General features: G+C 41.8%; 1 protein-coding gene across 2 annotated transcripts in view; it reads right to left on the bottom strand.

Annotated features, from left to right (window-relative positions):
* Positions 1–21,071, bottom strand: part of LOC106653769 (flocculation protein FLO11-like) — a 76,094-nt gene extending 55,023 nt beyond the window's left edge. The window contains exon 1 of one of the 2 annotated variants that reach the window (XM_014373332.2): positions 20,215–21,071. The gene's annotated coding sequence lies outside the window, so the exon portion shown is untranslated. The remainder of the gene's footprint in view (positions 1–20,214) is intronic. The other variant, XM_014373336.2, reaches the window with a different exon arrangement.
* Positions 21,072–21,240: the final 169 nt, after the last annotated feature.

Raw genomic sequence — 21,240 nt, forward strand, 5'->3', positions numbered from 1 at the left:
ACTGCCTCCCTTCGACGATCTTTCTTTTCTCTCTCTTTTTTCTTTTTCGATCAACTGCGCCATATATATAATACCTACTAGACATGTAATTACGTTCAACGAGTTCGTAAGCGCGCGCTGCACTCGCGTTATTATGCGATAGCCATTGTTGACGCTTCGATGCGCACGTGACGACGACGACGCTCGCTCGCTCGAAGTTCGAAAAATAAAAAATAAACGATTTTTTCCTCTCCGTCTTCTTCGTCTTTTTGGTATCAGCTCCGCGAGCTGCTCCGACGCGCGATCACGACGAGGAAGTAAGTGGTATACAGTCATCGCTACCGCTGCCGCGGAGAATGTCTTTCTCTTCTTCCGTGCGCGCGCGGTCACCACGCCGCGCTGCGCGGAGATCTCGAGCTCGTGTCACGTTTTATTTTTCGAAATAAGATAAGCCTCGGCTCTCTGGCTCATGCCCTCTGAGCGCGCGCTCCAAAGCCGAAACGTGTAGAATATACGTATAGTACATACGTCGGAGTCGTATATTAAGCTCTCTTAAACGTAAATACGAAAACGACCGACCGATGCACCGCACGCGCGTACATACGACGTATGTGGAGTACCCCAGTGGCTTTGGCGCGAGAGAGAGAGAGCGAAATTCGTGATGCATATGCATAATTCAGAAAATGAGCATTCGCTCACGTATCGGGCCGGTGAGACATCGCACTGCTAATACACATTATGTGTGCATATAGCAAAGCTCGAGCTGTCTCTCTCTCTCTCTCAGTAAATGCATGCAGCTGCGGAGAATTCCGTATTCCGAACGTTGCTCGTCTCTTCATCTACTGCCGTTGCACCGAGTGTCCCAATTTATGATATTGCGGCAGCAGCTCGGAACGGCATATAGGCTCACAGCTACTGACGCGCATCTTCTATCTATATTACGTGTGCATAACGAATCGTATGTACGTCGACTCGAAAAATCGTCTTCGAAAGAGTCTCGAATGCAAAGTGACTATATACGACGACGAAGACGGCGAAGAAGAAGTTATAAAGGCTGCTGCAGGAGCGCGCGCGCGCGCGCGAACGCGAATTTCTTCATTAGCGCTAAGGCGCGCTATATTATGAAAAACACGCGACGACGACGACCGGTAGGTAGAGAGATTATTATTACGAGTGTGCAAGCAGCAGCAGTAGCAGCGCCTCGAATCACCGACCGTTACCAATTTCACGGGAGCGAACGTATTATAACGTCTATCTAAGGTAATATTCCTCGGCTTCGCGGCCGTTGCATGGCAGCTACAGCACCAGCAGTATGAAGTAAAGAAAGAAAGAAAGAAGAAGCGCAGCACGGAGCCCCGAGTACAACGACCGAGCGCAGCCTCAAACACTGCGCGCGGCACTCTATAATGTACACGAGTCGCGCAACTTTATTTGACTCCTATTATATTATTATACACACCGACTCGAGTATAATCCCCGCGCAAGTATAATACGTATTACGGTAGCAGCTCTATACATTATAATTTATATATTCACAAATTCACGCGATACACTTTGTTATTTTTATAATACATCGAGCTTTCGTTTCGCTCGAGTCCTGCGGCGCGCGCGCGCGTGGCCAATCGATGCGTGTCACGAGCGTGAGCGCCTTCTTTCTCCCAATCCTCCTCCTTCTGTCAAAAGCGAAATGCAAAAGTGAAAACGCGACCTAATAATGCTCGGGCCGCGCGCGATTTATAATACGTGTATATTAATAATAAATACATGAAACACGCGCGCGCGCACAGCACGCGCCACGTTTTTTGACTGACACATCGAGGTCCTCGAGATATTAAGTTCAATCGCAAGCTGTAACCGAGTTATCTTCGAAGCGCGCGCGCGAATGAAAGTTGTTGCCCGTGTTTATCATCTTTCACGTATAATACTCGTCGCTCCGTGCGCGCCCCGCGACTTCCGAAGGAAAGAGAATTCGTCCTTGGAATTTTACAGAAGAAATTTCGAGATGTACGAAAAGCCTCTGAGCTCGTACCAAAACAATCAAGAGCGATAGGAGGAGGAGGAGAGAAGAAAAAAAGCTTACTTACTTACTTACGTAGCGCAAGCCCATTTTCAGCCGCGTCGCAATCGCGAGCAAAGAGAGAAGAAGAAGAAGAAGAGATCGTGACGATGCATCTCTACACGCGGCAAGAAAAGCTTATTGCACATTAAAGCGCGAATATATTATTTTATAATATACTCGTTGCTACACATAGCGCAGGACGAGCTGTATAGGAGCGAAGAAGAAGCGAATTATGAAGATGTGTACATATAGCCGGGCAAAAAACGGACGTTACGCATGGCTTGTCACCCTATGAGTGCAGAAGCGGGCGCGCGAGCGTTCGAGCGCTCTCCTCTACATAGAGTGCTCGAACAAGAAGAGAAGAACAACAAGAAAGAGAGAAGAAAAGTGCATTAAAGAGTGTATGCACACACACACATACACACAGACAAAAATGTTATTTATCTTGCTGGAAGTATAAATTGCGCGCACGGCTCGTCGCGGAACGTTTTCTCGTTCTCTCCATACGCTTGCGCGAGCTTATTAAAGACGAATTAGAGTAAACGCGCGCAGAGTGTATATAATACAAATATACAGATATATATAAACGCTATAATCGAATTTTCCAGATGTACCTGACTTTTCTCTTACTCTCTTCGAGTGTTATGTGCCGCGTGTACGGCCTGTGCGCAAGTCTCTCTCTCTCACAGGATGCAATTAAAAAAGTTCGCTGCACACAGCTATATACACGCCCATTCGCGAGAGGCCTTATATACAAAGAGAGAGAGAGAGAAGGAGCTGGGCAAAAAGTTTTGTCGAGGAGTGCCGTAATGCAGCAGCAGCAAGCAGCAAAGAGTACTTTGAAAATTTCGAGAGATCATCTTATCGCTTTATGCGCGCTCGTGTACACGTATAGATGTATACTTATACACACCGGTACAGGCCGAAAGCTCGAGTGAATTTAATTAACTTAGTTTTAGCTGTACCTCGACGTATACATACACACACACACACACACACATATATATAAGGCAGTGCTGCACTATAGGCCCAGAGGGTAAATACTAAGCTAGCGCGCGAGCGCAAAAGTTTCAATTGGAAAGGAAATTCGCATATATAGCAGCGTACACAGCAGCAGCGGCAGAGGCGCAGCATCAGCTCGCGTGAATGGTAATTATTGCCTCGCGCAATTCGATCTTTCTCTCATATTATGTACGCCATGGCAAAGCTCCGGATTAAAGAAGCCCGCAGAGAAAGAGATATAATAGCTACAAAGCTTCGGAGAGAAAGAGAGGAGAGCTTTTCATGGACAACGCAAAAGTCAAAAGGAAATTTTTTCTTCATATCTTTCGAAAAAGGACAATGTACCACACGGAGAAAAAAATATAATAATATTGTTAGAATTCACGGTAAAAGTTACTATAATATGTAGTAAGGAGGTGACATCGACATATTTTAGTAATTTTTACTATTTAATGTAGGAAAAATTTATTCTATTGAATTCTATCAAAATTTCACATTTATTATAGTAATTTTTATATTATGAGTAGTAATATTTCTTGTTTGAATAGTAATTTTTCTTGTACAGATTAATAATCATTGATATAAAGTGTATTAAATTTTCCGAGGGTAAATGAAATTTAGTAGAAAAATTTTTTTTCATCAATCGATTGACTTGATTTTATTGGGGATTTCGAAGCAATATCTTTCGATTGACAATTTTGAAAATATTATTTTTTTTAGGTCTAGTCGTATCAAACTCTAACCGCACACTCGCTGTATCTTAATCCTACCTAATCTAAATAACCTATTATTACATCTAATCGCACGCTCATATAATATAACATGTTAGTAAGCTTGATCGTTGCGTATTCATCTTCTATATATAGCAAGCTGGTTCAAATTTTAGCCACTTGCGGGTATGCAAAGCGACATCTAGCCATGATATTAGAAGTTCATTCCAGTGATATACGGAGGTGAAAAATATTGAACATTTAACAATTAAATTAAAACTTAAAAACTCATGAGCTACAAGTAAATTGTCAAGATAATAAAGATACTTGAAAATGAGATAGGCACAACATTTTCTCATCGTAGCAAGCAGTCATTTACTTTAGTCAAAAACGACTTGGTACTTTTAAGGCTATGGTCGTGAACGCCACCTTGTGTCAGCTCACACAAGAAAAGTTACTGTATGCATAGTAAATTTTGCTATACAAGGTGTACTTTTTCGTGCTTGTACAGCAACATTTGCTAAGATTATATTATTCAGTATTATGTTTCTTAACATAAAATATGTAACTATAAAATAAAATTTACTACAGTGAAATTTTTACTATACACTATAGCAATTATTGTACCGATTTCTATTAGAATATTTGATGCTTGTACAGCAACATTTGCTAAGATTATATTATTCAGTATTATGTTTCTTAACATAAAATATGTAACTATAAAATAAAATTTACTACAGTGAAATTTTCACTATACACTATAGCAATTATTGTACCGATTTCTATTAGAATATTTGATACCTTTAAGAAAATTTGTTTTTATATTATCAAAATTTCTGATAATAGATAGGTGTCACACCATTACTATTTAGAACAGTAATTTTTACTGCGAATGTAACAATATTTCTTGTGTCATTCTCCCATGCAGATAATAGAATGACTGATGATAGAACCATCATTTTATTATATAGTAAGTTACAGCTTTTTTGACACTCGCGAGTTTTTGCTGCGCCACCTAGGAGTAAGTTTCAAAGATACGAATAATTGGTTATGCTTGATTGCCAAAAACCGAATTCAAATTGACAGTTAAATATTGAATCTATCATTTAATTGATGTACCTTTATTTGCTCGAATCAATTAATTATCATATTAATTATGAATGCTATTCAATCGTGTACAGTGGAAACTACATAATTAGAAATCCTGTGAATCGCTATTTGACTTCGAATTAGTTACTCGCAAATGGCCAAAAGCAAAATTTTCTTGTATACAAGCGCGCACGTGATGCAGGCAGCCCCGTCATCTCTGTCGTGCCGCCGATGCGTGAATCAGCTCGCAGACGACAACGACGTTCTCTACAAAATTCTTGTTACATTCAACGTTCGCGAGCGAGAGAGAAGGAGAGTAATCTATATTTCACATCGTTTTCAATGGATTCTTTGTTTTTCAATAACAGACTCGCATGGTTTAAAATGTTGCTCAAATCGTCGTCGTCGTCGTCTCGGAACAGCATAGTTCATTTCATCGAAGCGCAATATCGCACACACGCGTTCTATTAAGACGTGACTCAGAAATTCGACGTACACGTATTATACCACGATATATACGTTATGCGAGGGTGGTTGGAAATTGCAATTTAGATTTGAGGATTCGAGCCGCAGAGAGACAGGGAAAGAGAGAGAAAGAAAGATAGAGAGACACGTCGACGAGGAAAAAGCACAAAGATTTATCGCTCTTATCGATTTATCCATTTTTATCCAGCGATGGAAAAAATATGTGTCGCGATAAATTTCATCGAACTTTGGTAAAAACAAGAAAACGAAAGGAGACGATACCGCCGTGCTAGCGCGTGTTAGTGCGGATTCATTTTGAAGCACCCATTGATATCTTATTAGAAATGTTCGACATTTTTGGGCTATGGCTTTTGCCGTCACAACTGAGTCAATACTAATTAAAAGTGTAACGTTTTTTTTTCCAAAATTTTATGGCTGTACTATAATGCAAAAATTACCATTGAAACACTTTTCTGATAATTATTTTCAATTTTTTAATTATTTTAAGGTGGTTCTTTCAATATTTGTTGAGACATGAGACCTACCCCATTTTATAGATTAAATCACGCTGAATTCAATGGTATAATTATTTATGGGGCTTACGCAGCAAAATCTCGAGATATTTTATCTCAAAGTATGCTATTTTAACATGGGAAGCATAGAACGGCCACCATTCATATGGTATTTCCAATCAAAAATTAATTTGTTAGGATATCGGAGTGTATAGGTTTTATAGAAAAAACCCTCATCTTTCAGCCTGTGTATCGTGAAATAGGGCTTACGCTTCAAAAAATCGAGATTTTTTACGTCAAAGTGAAAAAAACACGGATTTTGCGATGAAATAGTCAGCGGCCGTCGTCGTCTGCTGCGTACGCATTACGCACTTCGAGCGGCGCACTATTCAAAATGTTTGATATTTTCAAATCAAGACTGTTCATCACGCGCTGTTTATTTTCCAATAAATGTAATTAATTGTAAATAAATATATCGTGGGCAATTATAATTGATCACTATTTATGGATTATCAGCTCATTCATTTAGTTAGTGAGATGTAATGAATTAAAATACGGAAATTGAAATTTTTATACCATATGTTTTATTATTTCAGTAACTTGATCAATACATTTTGGTGAAGATGTCACACGTGCTTTATTATTTATACTCATAGACAATAAAATTTTTATACCCTTATCATTATCTTTTTGGTATGCTTTTTTTAAAGTTTCTAGGTTAATACCTTCTTTGGCCATTTTACATATAAAACGAGAATTAACTTTTTTCTTTAAAAAAAGTAACGATTGTTTATTTTGTAAAAATAATTGATTCTCTAGTATTTTTTTATGCATACTAGTAATACTTTTACGATTTTCTAAAATCACTGCATCAGTGATTTCCAAGACGTCAACTAGTTTTTTCAACACAATGACGTCTTGAAGCGCAACATAAGACTAGACTTTTTTATGAAATGTCCCTTATTCTTGCCCTTTTTTTTCTGTCTGAATACTTCTCTTTCATCTTTTCGATTATATTTCGCGTTTTTTTATTAATACTATGCTTACTATACAAAATAAACACTGATTCGACAAACGGGATTCTGCTGTGAGCTGTGCAGATAAACAAAGCTGCTTCTCCTTCTGCTCCGGTGCTGCGCACGACACACTGCGCATTGCGTACAGCACCATGCATGAGTTTACGTAACGCTCATTGCAGAAAAACCGGTACTGAAAGAACCACCTTAAAATTATAACAATATTAATTGAAATACATTTGTTGGATAATTATTGAACTTCTGAATACATTCGGATATAAGTTTTATCACATCTTATCCTATAAGAGTGGTGAGGTTTTTAGCGTGGGCAGTTTGTAAGCGCTGTGATTGGTCGTTCAGTAGCTTGCAATTGTTTAGCGGCGCGCAAATACGAGTGTTGTAGTAAGTTGAGAAAGTGGAATATTATCCTATTGACGGCTTAATTTTGATGTTTACAGTTTATAACATAATCTTCATTTATCCTTTTTTTCCATTTTAAATATTAAAAATGGCGAAATTCAACATCGGGCTCCAGCAAGTTCGTCTTGCATTATCAATACTTTTTAAAACAGCTCAATGAGCGTGATTATTTGAAAAGAATTATTTGTGACGAATGTCATTGCATTGTTACTTGGGGTCTCTCATTTAGAAAGTCATACGTCGAGGTGTTCGATTTATTGAACAACAAATGCAATTTAAAAAGAACACCAAAAAGCTTCTTTACGGCCACTATTACCGATACGGAGATAGACGACCTGTGCGATATCGTTAAGATACAGCGCGAAAATTTACGCATATATCCAGGTACGAAATAAAAATCGTGTATCTTTATTTATTGGAAAAAAAACAATTATATTTTTCCAATTGCAGGAAGTGCCAGGTGGCACAATTTATTCATCGACGTTAAATGCATAACGAGTATAGTATAGTACCTAATAACTATAGAGTAGAGAATACAAATTTTAATGCTTTTATTATAAAATATTTTTACTTTACCACTTGCGGATTTTCTGATACAGGTACTCGCCCTCTAGGGGTAAATGTTTGAAGTGATTGAGAATTCGCCTACATTTTTTGAAGAAGTTGAAATGTGAGATTTAGGTCATTAATTAAAACTCAATCATCTCAATTCTAATAGAAAAATCGCTCAAAGCAAACCAATTAATTCTTGTATGAAAAAAAATTTAAGTGGTAAGTTTTTGTTCATTAAGTCATTATTGTTATACGAGTATACAGCGCGAAAGCTGAGAAATTTCGCGAACTCGCATCGTTCATCTTCTCTCGTGACTTATTCACCGACTTTCAACGTTTCTGTATACTCACACGAAAAAAATAATAAATGCAAAACTTTATTATTATAATCCAGTAGTACATGTCATAAACGCGTCCATATCAAAGCGCGTACATATCAAAGCGCGTACAAGTCAAAGAACTCGCTTGGCCTCATCGCCTTTGATGTTGTTTATATTGAGTTGACACGCGCTATGAACGACAATTTTTCGCGTGTATTATTGTACATTAATATACGGCCAACAATGCGTGTGTCTCGAGAAAGAGAGAAAAAAAACAACTTATACTTCGTCCGATAAGTCGCGTGTCGAGCGATGAGTCGACGACGACGACGCGTCCAGCTGCGCGAGATAGAAGAGCAAAAATCCGCTGTGCAAGCGTATTATATCCGAGTTAATGCACTGCCGCGCGCGCGTATAAACGTATACACACGCAGACAGGCAGATCGTCCGTGAACCCCGAATACGTGCGTAATGCACACTGTAAGGCTCGGCGAGAGAGAGAGAGAGAGAGAGAGAGAGAGTGATTTGTACGCGGAGGCAATAAACAAGGTGAAATTTTTCGCGTAGAAAATAAAAAATCGATAAACGCGCTGCTCAGCAACGAGTTTGCGTGTGAATTTCGATCGCTTAAATGTGCAGAGCGGCAGTTGTTTCTCTCTCTCGAGCGGAGCGGTGGAGGCTGCTGCTGCTGCAGTTGGAAAATTTGAAGGTCGGGTCGGTATTCCGTTGTAGTATATAGAAAGCCTGGCACGGCTTTTATGCATATATAGGCGGTATAGATCGAGACGTAATACTGTAAATATAAGACGATGACGTGGCTTGATTCATCGAGGCGAATTCGGAATACGAGTGAATTGCAGCTCGTATATTGGATCGTTATTAGCTACTTAAGCGTCGAAGCTCGCGGATTCGAGCGAACAAAAAAGATTCGATCCTTGGCTCTTATCGAAACATTTTGATCGCAAATTAATGTTCAGATAATGATTTAGTCTTTGCATTGATTACACAAAAATTCATGAAAATTCAGTTATGACTTGATACGGCTTTCACCACTAGATGGCGAGTTCGATTGTATTCAAATCTGCAAGTGGTATAGTCAAAGTAACTGTTGAAATTTCAGTATATCCAATCGATGAAAAGTGATAATTTTTCCTCGAGCACGCGTATGCATTAAACGACCAGAGAGAGGGAGAGATTGAAAACGAGAGAGACAATTTTTATTTTGTATAAATGTACATATAAACTCTCGAGCGCGCGTCGAGAGGCGAGAAAGAGACTCTGCGCGCGAAAGGATCGCGCTCTTTCTCGTGGTGGTGGGCGCCGCGGGCTCGGCGAGATCCGGCACTTAATTGAAAAACGGACTCCTTTGCCAGGCGCGAGGCCATCGTAGTCAGAGCTTCGATACATGCGTATTATATATATACGCGCGACGGATGCAATTACGGTACGTACGACACTACTGCGACGCGAGCTATCCGAGGAGAGCTTCGATTCCTCCCGTATACATGCGTCTTTTTGTCTGCTCTATATGCGTATATGCGTAAGATATATGTATATCCGTGCGGACAAAGACGATGTATATAATGTACTTTTCAACGCGCGATTAATTTGCCGCATGCTCAGCCTCGCGACGATCGTGCCTGAGAAATATCACGACGCGCGTCGATCCGCATTATGTCCACGATATAGCTTGATTTTTCGAGGGTGGAAAAAAAAAAAAAAAAAAAGGCGNTTCGAGGGGGGAAAAAAAAAAAAAAAAAAGGTCGAGTGGCAGAGTGGGACACTCGTTATGAAGCGCTGGCGCGTAAACTTGCCTCGACCGTCGATACACGTTTAGTACATATCGCTCGTTACAATATCGTAATACACTCGTAATATCGGAGTCGCGAGTATACTTGTAAGGCACTCGGACTATGCGTATCAAATTTTGCAATATGCTCGCACCGTTTAATATATTATATTTACCAAATGATCGTATCTTCGAATCTCTCGAGTTCTTATATGCATACGTACTCTTCTTTTTTTTTTCTCATTCTGTCGCTCGACGCGCGCAAGTATACCGCGAGTATATTAGCCACAACGACCCGAGCATATTATGCACCTTTTAGAGCAGCAACAGCAGCAGCAGCTCAGCTGCCGGGTATAATTCTCGCCAACTGAAAAAGAAAGAGAGAGATAGATAGTGTCTGTGTGTCTGTGCGTGTGTGCAGCTGTGCACTTTACACGAGCGCGGGGTCTTTTGCAATCGGCTCGCTCGCCCGAGCCAAGTAAGAGACTTTATAATGTTACATTATATACGCATGCACTGGCTAAACTGCCCATACACGCACACGAGCTTTGTACATATTAACGTTGAGAAATTCGCCGTTTATCATAATGCCTTCATTGCCCCAACATTGTTCGGCGCGGGGCACACACGCACGCGCCCCATTACTGTACCGATTCGCCGTGCACGAAATTTTCGTTATACATGCATTATCGTATCGTACTCGGCGCAGCATAGCCGCGAGAGATATTCTCTGTGCAGTGCAGTGTAGGTCACGGGGAAAAACCAATTACCGATTTCGATCGCTCAAACAGTCTCATTGTTCGTTCGACGGGGTGCACTTTTGTTACACTCGGATATCGAGAGTAGCTTTATACATCATCATCGGGTTATTTTATCTCATCCGCATTGTCGAGTTATACGTGCTGTATACGCAGATATATATCGTCACGAAATCTCACCAAAAATGCGAGCTATATACCGATCGTGTATATGCTGATGCACGAACATAACGATCCTTGCGCGCACGCGGATGATCGTAAATTCACATCCGGTCTCACGCCGTGCGAGTCGACTAACTTCGTGACGATATCGTCGCCGCGCGTTATCGCTCGCCATCGTCCTCCCGTCATCGTTGCGGCCGAAAAATCTGCAAGCGACTCGCGAGACTCTCTTCTCTCTTGAAGATCGGGGAAAAAACGTGCCTTCGCGACCGTGTCAGCCAAGGCACGAAACCCGAGCTAGTTTGTGTGTGTGTGTATAATATCATGCACTGCACTTAATACATTTATAGCGCCGTGGTTGTACACGCGTATATTATTTACATGCCGCAGTCGTTGGTTCGCGTGCGCGCAAAAATATATATAATATAACGCGTCTCGCGCGGCGGGCCGCCTCTCGTATAAAGGTGTCAAGGTCATCGCGTGTCGCGAGTGCACTGCACACACACGCACGCACAAAAGTCCGATCCGCGGCTATATTCGCTAACTATACACCGAATCGTTACGGTTCCGTAGCGAGGCTCGAGCGCGAGTTTTAATTTACAGCTCGCACTACTACGGCGCACGCACACGATTGTCTCGTCGTCGTCGTGTGCATTGTCGTCGTTCGGCGCGCGAAAAACGACTTTTTCTTTTCGCGTATAATATCTCTCTGAAAATACGCGCGCTCCGAGCTACTGTATATTATAAACGTGTCTCGCTGCCGACCGACCGAGTGAGAGAGAGAGCCGATGCAGGTCGTTTCCGCAAACCGGCCAATATAAAATATCGTTGCACCGCTGCAGTTGCTCATACACACACACACACACTAAGAGGCCCGTCGCAGACTCGGGAGCGCATGCGTCTGCTGCCGCTGCAAAAGGTAAGTAAGTAGCTCTACTAGCTGCCGTGTATACGAGAGAAAGATGCAGGGAATCGGGGCCATGAAGTTGTCGCGCGAGCGCGCGTGGATTATGTGGCCGAACGATTCGTGTCACACACATACAGCACACACAAACTGCCTGTTGGTCGGCTCGAGACTCGCTGCACAAACAGCCGGCGCTGCTGCTGCATTTGTGCACTCTCTGGGGCGCAGAAAACGATCTCTCGCGCGCGCGTGCCTATTTATAAACTGCACTCGTATTTATATGTGTAAGTTTTATAATATACTCGCGCCTTATATTTTTCGTCGAACACCGAGAAAATGTATAGTAATATATACGCATGCATAGCCACGTATGTATAAGTGGTCGTCGCGCAAGGGAAAAATCAAATCTCGCTCTCGGAGCTGCTGCTGCTCTTTTTCTCTTCAATCGGATTCCAGGCTAATGGATAAGCGATCGCGCGCGCACCCGACTCGATGATCGGCTCGCGCGCAGGTATATTACACACACATAGTACGAGTATATAGGTATCGGTATGTCTGTACCCCGATCTGTATACTATCTCTAAACGCATTCATGTATACGTACGAGCGAGAAAAGCTACTTACGACGATTATCGTTATTTTATATATAGAAAACTTATATATAAATGTGCGCGCAAATCACACATCGTGTATAATGTATAAAATACAGGCGATCGCGAGTCTCGTGGCATTTATACTCTAGAGCAACAACTACGACTACTACTAGTAGTGCTGCGCGAGAGATCTCGCGCAAAAGTCGCTCCGCGTGCACGGCTAGTTTAGCTTGTTTTTTTTTTTTTTTTTTTTTTTTTTTTTTTTTTTNTTTTTTTTTTTTTTTTAATTTTTTTTTTTTTGGTTTCCTCTCTTCCTCTGCCCGTGGCGAACGCAGCGTGTGTATCGACACACACTCGCGCACAGGTTTTCCGCCAGCGATGCAGCGCTGCGTGTAATACGTGCTACGAGCTACGTGCTACACACAGTGCAAAGTATACATAAGTATGTAAGAGTCGAACGTCGAAGTCGGTGCCAGTGCACCGAGATCTACTGCTGCGCTCTCTTTTCCTTTCGCTGATCAAGTGTCCGGCGTCTGTGTAGATACAGGTAGCCGTCTCGCGCGGGCACTTATTGCGTCCATTTTATGTAGATATAATATATAGGTAGAGGGCATGGTCGTCTGTTTTTTCTGTACAATTTTCACGAACTCCGAAGTCTTATAATGTGTGTGATACACGCGGTGCGGTATATAGCTCATAATATAGTGCGTTAGCACGTCCACTATTGTTTAGTGGCCAATATCTAATTCTATGATGGATGCTGTTCTCGCGTGGAATCCCGTAATTGTATAGAGATTTTTATCTCGAGTATATTTACATGAAATCTTCATTTAGAAATTTAAGTTGCAAATTTTATTAGACTTTACTTGAGTGTGACAATAGTGAAAAAAAAGAATTACATTTTTACTCATATTTAAACATTTTGATTAAAATTTAATGTTTCAATAATGATGTATTTTTTGATTTGATTGCACAAAATTATGTGAAAATCATATTTAATAAATACAGTTTCTACCACTAGATGGCGAGTATCGTTATCCGTAAATCTGCAAGTGTCAAAGTCAAAGTAATTGTATAAGTAGTACGTTATATAGTAACTGAAATATCAGAGTTGTATTCTGCGTTTGTTACAAAGTAATTGTATGATTAGTTATATAGTAACAGAAATTTCAGAATTATATTATCATGTTGATAGGTATAATGCATACCTATAAATTTGTAGAGCCACGCATATTGCTGGTTGACACGCACTTGCTACTGGCGCTTACACACCGAAGTAGAGCAGGTTCGATTTTACTCACTCACAATCCAAGACACAGCACACATTTTGAGAGTTCAAATAATCAAGCATTACAAGAGATCGTAAGAATTGTGCTTTCATTTTATGTACACGTATAATACGCTACGCTCAAACGAGTAAAATAATAAACACCTGCACGCCCGAGGAAAATCGAGAGATAAAGAGATGTATCTCAGCGGCCCGATCTCCTTCTCTCGTTCTCTCTCTCTCTAATCAACTAGATTTATCCTGATGCCTACGTAACGTAATAAAAGAAAAGTTCATTCCACTCGTTGATTACACGTTACCGGGCGCGCTCTTCGAATGTTGATTATTAAAAATAGACGCACGTGCGCGCGCGCCTATACGAGGAAAAGAGTGCAAAAAGAAAAAAAAACAACGAGCGATCCGCGATAGATCGACGCTCGGAGAAAGAAAATTCGCCGTGCCGCGGGATCTTCCGCACCGTATTATATAGCAATATACTTATACGCGCTCGAAAATATAGCCATATGCACATTTACGCGATATATAAATGCTCGCGCATGCACCGCGTATATATGTATACGCGTGCGCTCGTTAAAAAGTCTCTTCGTCCGCGCGATATAACGTCCAGTTTTGTGGCGCCTTCGAGGTTCTGTACCCAGGTATATGAGATATGTATGTACGCGCGTGTAACGACTTCATCGTGCACAGTGCTGTCGCCGCCGCCGTATATGCACTCGGCGCGATATCAGTCGTTTGCGCGCATTATGGCACTCGATCCCGCTAAATATATACACGCAGCGTACAGCAGCAGTCGTGCGTGCGGACACGAATCCCAAAGAACACAATATGTGGAAGCGATGATACGGCGAATCATTTTTCTTTTTTATCTTACCTCCAAGCTCTCGTCCACAGCTTTAGAAAATATCTTCGAGAATTATAAACGTTTGCGCTTTGCTGCTGCTGCTTCTGCTGTTATATACATAGGCGTCGAAAGCTTATTAGTATACGAGCGCGTCGACTTAAGAGAGAAGGAGGGCGGCTACAGCAGCAGCAGCAGCAGCAAGCCCTATTACGTGTATATACGCGCGCGTAGTACAAAGCTCAAAGCCTGCGGTCATCGTCATCGTCGTCGTCGTCGTCGTCGCTCAACTTGTTACAGCACACACACGCATGTATATATAGTGGTACCTTTATGGGACTGTATATGTATATACAGCTCGCATTTAAACGTAGCCGCACGTGCAGGTAAATATATATAATACAGGTAAACGTGAGCCCGCGCGTCAACTATGCTGGGGCTGTCGAGAGGTTTTCCTTCTCTCCCTCTAGCTCCGAATGCACTATACCATATACCTGTGTATGTAACTACTAGACGATTCTCGTCTACACACACACACACACACACACACGAACTATTAACGAGGTGTTATCTCGTTGCGGTTGTGTGCACGAATAGGCACATACCCCATACGCAACTCATCGCATAAGTACATATCCAATAATTACGTCTTATCCGCGAGGCTTTGGACGCGGCAGGGATTATTGTTTATATATAGAGACGTGCCAGAGAGTACACTATACGTCAGTTGTACTGTGATACGATGGTTTTATTGCGGCTGGTTGCAATCCTGCGTATATACACACGCGAGAGAGAGAAGAGATTTCGACTGTAATGCGCGATGTGACGAAATAGTCGACTTTGGTCAAATTTACGATCCTCGCAAAACACAGGAATATACATGTTTTATAAAAAAAACGTGTATAATAAGTTATTGTGCGATGGGCACACGTATCACGAATATATTATTATAGAGAAGAAATGAAGTCGGTTGCGCTGCACCAAGAGAGTGCAGCAATTTGATAATTGCGCGTGATGTACCCGAGGCACGTCGCGTCGTCGTCGTCGTCATGTAGCGGGGCTCGAGGACTGATAAAATGAGAAGTATAAATCAACTTTTTCAATCGCATTAAAATGCTATATCCACGCGCGCAACGCAGCAGCAGCAGCAACGGCAAAATAAGTTTTCAGCAATCATCATTACTACGACGACGACGACGACAATCGCGCGCCACCATAATAATAATGTTATACATATTATAAATCTGTGAAAGGGAACATTTTTCAAAGGTGTTGCGCCACTGGCGCATATAACACGCACACATTCAACACCTGCACCGTTATACTTCATTTATGCGCGCGTTCCGACGTGCGAGCGCAAACACACTTCGCGGGTATATACTGCCGCTGCACTTTTCGCGTGTATTAACAATGAAATGCGGCGAAGTCGTATTATTAAACTCGAATGTTTATATGGCGTTGGCGACGACGATGAGTAGTTTGTATTATTTACTCGTGTGTCTGTGTGTATACGACGAACGCTCGAGACGTTTTCAATTTGAAATTCGAAATTGTGTCGCGACGACGCGCAATTATAAAGGCACACTTACACTTTCACCGATTATGCCCGGAGAAGAATGAAAGAAAGACAGAAAATAATCCACTTTGATTTAATTTCCAAAAGTAACCGTAACGATGATGATGATGATCGGTCATCCCGGGCGCAGCTATACTCCGCAGGAGAGCCGCGTGTTTACGGTAGCTGTTTTCGCGTTTTACACATCCACGTATGGTACGTATGTATAAGTAGGGGAAAATTAAAAGCTAAACATCAAAACACTCGTCACGTCGTCGCGGGTACATTCCGCTGCATCATGTAGATTTCCGTGGGTCAACCTAACTATGTGTGTATTATATGTAATGCGTACGTACTATATAGACTATGTTCGTACTCGTTGCAGCTCTACTTGCATTTTTCATCGACATTATCAACTATTCGAAATAGTATTTCAAAACGGACGAAGATCGATAAGAACTGGCAGAGCAAGAAATATTTTATTTAAGTAATTCTTGCACGACGTTTCTAGTATGCTTCATTTTGTAGCTCAAACTAATGTATAATTGATCTGTCACTCGGATCACAATACGACACAATGTAATATTTATTTACGTCACGAAATAAAATAAAATATTCGCGTTCACAATGTTATCGAAAAAATGTCATGGAAAAATGAGAGAAAGAGTAAAAAAAGATGAAAGAAGAAGATGATTGACGCTCGCGCTGAAATCGTGGCATGCGTCAAATTTCTCGTGTATACTTTTTCTAAGTCTTGCGTTACGCGCGAGATTGTGGTGCGCTATCGGATATATACGACGTCTCTTACGCGTTATCGGTATAAGTCAAACAACTGACGATTTTTCTCTACTCTAGCTCTCACAATTATCCGAGCAAATATAACGCGATTATGTATACACTCGTTTGGTTGAATTTTTATTTATTTTCATCTCATTTTTTTTGTATATACGGGTATCGCACGATACAAACATCGAAGTACGCGCTGTGTTTTTTCTGCGACACAGGTTCGTTTGCCGAAAAAACAAAAATTGAAAAGGGTATATAATACGCTCGAAAAAGAGGCAGGAAATGAATCGAAGAATTATTACGCGTCTGCTGTTTATACGAAAAAAAAAAAAAAAATTACGTTGCGGTTATATCAATCATTTGCATGAGCAAGCGTTATTCGTCTGGCTGCCTTTTTTTCGTACTGCTTTTACGAGCAGCAACAGCAGTAGTGGTATATACGCACGCGAGCTAATAGAGTTATCGATCAATTAAAAATGCATCCATATTGAGATTGATAAATGCAACGCGATGCTAGATTACCGCTTGGCCAGACGTTCGACAAAAAATCAAAGAAATGGCCTTTAACACTCTCGCTCGCTGCTACTACTACTACTACTTGTTGCGAAAATTAATTATAAATTACGCGTGGCATGTGGCGGGTGCGCGCGACGCGTGTTTTATGTATCGCCGTGGTATACGCGCATTAGCACGTCGCGCATTAATAATTACCAAAAATTAATTACGGATGTACAAACAAACGAGGGCTCTCTTCGTGCATAATAATACACATATATATCTATCTATATGTATTTTATGTATATAAAGCTCGCTGCGGAATTGTCTGCGTATAAACGAGACGAGAGATCAAAGGGTTCCACGGGCCGAAAGCCAGGAGAGAAAGAGGAAGAGAAAGACGGAGAGAAAGAAAATCGCGTATCTTATACGAGCGCGTAAACGAGCACGTGTTGGAAATTCTAAGATTAGAAACAAGAGCACAACCCACATCCTTAGATGAATGTGCGCGAGTAAATAAGGCGCGCAATGCTCGTGTGTGTGTGTGTGTGTGTCTGTGAGTGTATGCATGTACGCAGAAGCGCCAAGTGCAGGCCCCGCCGCGTAACAATCGCGAAAAAAAAGAAGAAGAGAATCAGCGCGTTAATCAAAGCTCAGCGCGTATATTAAGCGTGATTATAAAGCTCTTCCGGGTCCCACACATACACACACAGCAGCTGCTGTATTATATAGAAAGAGTTCTCGATTTGCGAATTATATTTTTCAGCTTTTCAAAAAAAAAAAAAGAGAAAAAAAGAAAAGCTGCAGCCTCGAAACGCACACGCGAAATTATCCGTAATCTAGGAAAATTTTTCACTACGCGCGCGGCGCGTTGTACGATTGTGTGATATTATACATGGAAACGGCACGCGGAGTGTACAAGTGAGTATTTCACTAGAATCACCGCGAGCTGAGCTGAGCCGAGCTGCTGCTGCTGCTGCATTTGTCACGCGCGCTCGAATTGCCCATTTTTTTTCCTCGCTCTCGGTGCAGCAGCGAGTGATTTCTTTGTCGTTAAGCGCGAATGTGTGGCAAGTATATAAGTAGCAAGTAAGTATAATAGCGAGTGAACGCGAGAGACAGAGAGAGAGACCGCGCTTAGATGTGTATTATATATATAACGCATATAATACCGCGAGTCATCGATTCCGCGGCACAAAGCCGCGTCAGTGTAGCGCGTCGGAGGGGATTATTTATTTCGCGGATTTAGACGAAGAAAAAAAAAGTGCGTGTGTGATCGTGCGCGGCGGCGGCAACGATGCCAATGACCAGTAGTTTGCTCACTCGGCACTGAGAGGCAAAAAATCAGAGCTCGATCAGAGAATAAGAGAGAGAGAGAGATACGCATGGAGAGCGATTAAAAGAGAGAAGTTTTCGAGGATATGCTTCTGTGACGATCAACGCTCGTGCGCGTGTACGTTATAATAGTTAAGACGTGTGTGTATCGTATGGTCGCGGTGTATAATCGCATGGGATAGATAACGCGGGCTGGGGAAAATTATCAAAACAAATGTCAAAATTTCGTGCTCCGTAATTATTTATTATGCTCGCTTACACATCGCGTGGTTGTGTGTACGGACACATAATTTACGCACGCACACAATTAAATCGCGCTATGTATAATAGATGTGCGTACTTTTTTTTTCGTGCATCGACTCGAGAATTCATCTAAGGGAAAACAATACGTCTATTGAGAGAGAGAGAGAGAGTGAACTTAATTGCAGCTCACTCTCCCTCTCGTGTTTTGTCAACAAACCGCAACAGCTGATATTTATTGGAAGAACAATCGAATAATGCCACACTGCCGCGCGCACACAAGAGTGTCGCGTAGGCAAAAAGTAGCAGCACGACATGTATGTATGCATTATATATCCGCGCGCTTGTCAATTAGAAAAGCTAATAACGTATGCGACTATACTGTTGCGCATGCATGCATGCGCGCTATGCGTGCAGTACATATAGTGCCATGTATGTATACGTATATGTGTATTATATGCAACGGATGAAAGATGATCTGCCAAAGCAGCTTCCGCAAATTGTCGCTTTATAGATATCCTACCAACTCGGAGACTTTGCGTATGTGTGGCAGCTTGAGAAAGAAAGAGACGACGGATATATACTTTGCTGCGCGTCGAGCGACCGAGACTAATAGCTCTTTAATTAGCCCATATATAATATATAGCCTGCCCACTATACATATTATACGCGTATAATGCACGGTCTCCGCCGCTGCGTTGCGTTTTAATCGAACGCGAATCAATGAGGCAAGAAAAGAAATAATAAAAAAAAAAGGCCTGTGCGACCGATTTCGAAGAAAAATATTCAGCTTTTGCTGCGCTGCCGCTGCGGCGTGGGTAAACACGATGATTTAATCGGCAAAAATTCATTCGACTTCCGCAGTATAGGCGCGCGCGCTTGCAAAATTCACAACCTCCTTGACTGCGTCGTCGTCGTCGTCGTCGTCGTTGCACTATACGTATAGGCAAATTCGTTTTCTAGACGAGTTTTTTTTTTCATGATCAACTTGATGCGCGACGCTCGTTAAATGTCTCGATCGCGACGACTGAATCGCAACAACGATGATGGATGCGATTGTGATCGGTTTGACAATTCGACTCCTTTTTTTTTTATTGTCGTTGTTGTCTGCGTGTGCTTCCTACTTTGCGGTTTACGAGAGAACACCCAAGCTTGATGAAAGCAAAGAAAGGAGCAGAACAATAAAGTCTGTACCTATGATGTACAGCTGTTCGCGCGTAATTTCGCATTTCTATATATTGTATCATAATATACGAAATAATATAAGGACTAGATTCTCAAAACACCAAACAACTACAATATACATATAAAAAATACAAAAAAAAAGAATTAACAACTACTACTCACCCCTCGTGTTCTCTGTGGCTGCAGTTCTCACTCCTTTATCCTTCCGTTCGTTTCTTTCTTGTTTTTTCTTGTCCTTATCCTTCACTCGTGTGTGCAGTAAACAAAACTCGATCTCACCGTTTTCAGTGTGTCGGTGTGTGTCCGTAACAACACGCCGTTAACGCAATGTATATGTCGCTGGCGGGTCACGCATTCAACGAGCTTCGGGGCCAGCCGCCACACCGTAATCAACGCCGATGTCAAACTAGCGTTGCTACTGGGCTGTCGTCGTAGTCGTAGTCGTCGTCGTCGTAGTCACCCGTTGTTATGATAAACACACGCACGGCACTTTATATCATCATCATATACGTATATGAATCAGTACACTAATACACACACACCTGTCACACGACGATGGAAAATTTGTCAAAAATTTCTTGTTTGTATGGGCGCTCCGTACACGACCGACGACTGATACGCGCCACTGCTGCTGCTGCTGCTGCTGCTTCTGTCTCGCCAGAGAAGAAGAAGCACACGAAGCGCGCACGAGCGAGCGAGCGAGCGGGTAATTTTAAAATCGGCACTAGGTTGAGAGACGATATTGAGAGGGGCGAGCCGCGCGCACGAAACACCACACACGGCACTTGTATCTCTGCGCGCACAAAAACACCACCCCCGCGTCGCACAGCGTCAAAATTGTCAAAGGGACGACGCGTTTGTCTGTGTCGATCTGTTTGTTTATTTGTTTATTTTTTCGTAGTTTTTTTTTTGTTTAAAACACCGGCTTCGCTGGTACGGTATATATTTATACACGTATGCGAATACTCGCACAGCAGATGTAAACTCGTTTCGACGTACGCGCGTGTTGCGAATATTATATATGGGTCAAAATAATACTTTTTTACAAAACCGTGCGCACGTATGTCACCGATCTTGACGCGCTTTTGGTATGTTATAGTACATGGTAAAAAGGTCCCAAAAAAAAATTTTTAGACCCCCTCCCCCCTCCTACCCCCCACTTCCGGTATAAACGTCCATTTTCGATCT

The sequence above is a fragment of the Trichogramma pretiosum genome, unplaced genomic scaffold (assembly GCF_000599845.2).
Source record: "Trichogramma pretiosum strain Unisexual culture from Peru unplaced genomic scaffold, Tpre_2.0 scaffold156, whole genome shotgun sequence".
Classification (NCBI taxonomy): Eukaryota; Metazoa; Arthropoda; class Insecta; order Hymenoptera; family Trichogrammatidae; genus Trichogramma; species Trichogramma pretiosum.